This window comes from Sitodiplosis mosellana, unplaced genomic scaffold (genome assembly GCF_009176505.1).
Source record: "Sitodiplosis mosellana isolate CC-2019 unplaced genomic scaffold, AAFC_SMos_1.0 Smas_scaffold_5843, whole genome shotgun sequence".
Lineage (NCBI taxonomy): Eukaryota > Metazoa > Arthropoda > Insecta > Diptera > Cecidomyiidae > Sitodiplosis > Sitodiplosis mosellana.
The window spans coordinates 1-1,199 of NW_022601085.1; positions in this window are offsets into that span (position 1 = coordinate 1).

The following is a 1,199-nucleotide window of genomic DNA, read 5'->3' on the forward strand; positions in this document are numbered from 1 at the left end:
AATAAAATGCGCATACTGCGAATTGTTTACATATAGCAGTGCGATTGACAAATATAATATTTTAAACCGCATAAACGTCGCATACAACGCATCGTTTTCGACTTAAATGCCCCTAGGTAAATACGAAGCAGTAGTAATCAAACCGCAAGCCATAACTCAAGCTATTTTTAGAATTTGGATCTGTGGTTATTACGACTTTGCTTTCTGGGATTTAAACGATTTTTGTTTTTTTGTTTTGTTGTTTTTATTAAATTCAACAAATGTTTTTCATCATGAATACATGACTAAAATTCCGATGGGAGTTCAGTGGCTATCAGAATTCCTTTCGGCTTCAGTTCAATCAGACATTCAACAGATAATTGTAATAAAGTTCGGTGCGGTTTTGGTGTTAGGTACTGTAGTAGCTAGTTTTTTTTTTTGAATCAGTTGAATATTTGATTTCTGTTGTTTTAGTGAAAAAGAAAGAAGAAATCGTTTCGAGTGTTAAATTCGCCTGTTGCTAACTGGATAGCAAGAACAATGGAATAACACTAAGTGACTGAACTCAAACCCACGCCAAATTATTAAAATTAACGACGAATGTTTTATTTTAACAAACAATGATCAGAATGTTGAAATTGAAATGAATAATTAACCTAATCTCAAGTGAAACCTATTTGACTTTTTTCTTTAATCTTTCAGTGTTAAAATTTTTCATTCGAATGATATTTTGGACATTTCAAGGTCTCACCTGGAACCACCTTCTACCCAAATAATCTCAAAATACAGAAAAAAATCCAATTTTTCCAATTAAAATCCGATTCGCCAGTAAAAATGACGCTAACCGTGAAGAGTTGCTGTTGTTTTAGTTTGAAAACTGGCGGTATAATTATTGGTGCCGTTGGCATTCTGCTAAGTTTCATCGTAATCTATGTGTTTGGCCTTATATACGCTCACAATGCTAGTGTATCGGAAAGTCGTTTTGACAGCATCATGAACGTGTTGAAAATTATGCCGTTTAGTGAGTGTTGTTTTTTGTTATTTCTTGGAAAAATCAAAGAATTGAAAATCGAAGGATTGGTAGAATTGTTTTGATTGAACTTGTAATACCTATAAATGTAATGTACCTATAAAGTGGTTCCTTGGTTTGTAAACATTTTTTTCAGCCGAACATAATAATTTTAATCCAATGTTGTGTTTTTTGTCTATTTGAATAATTT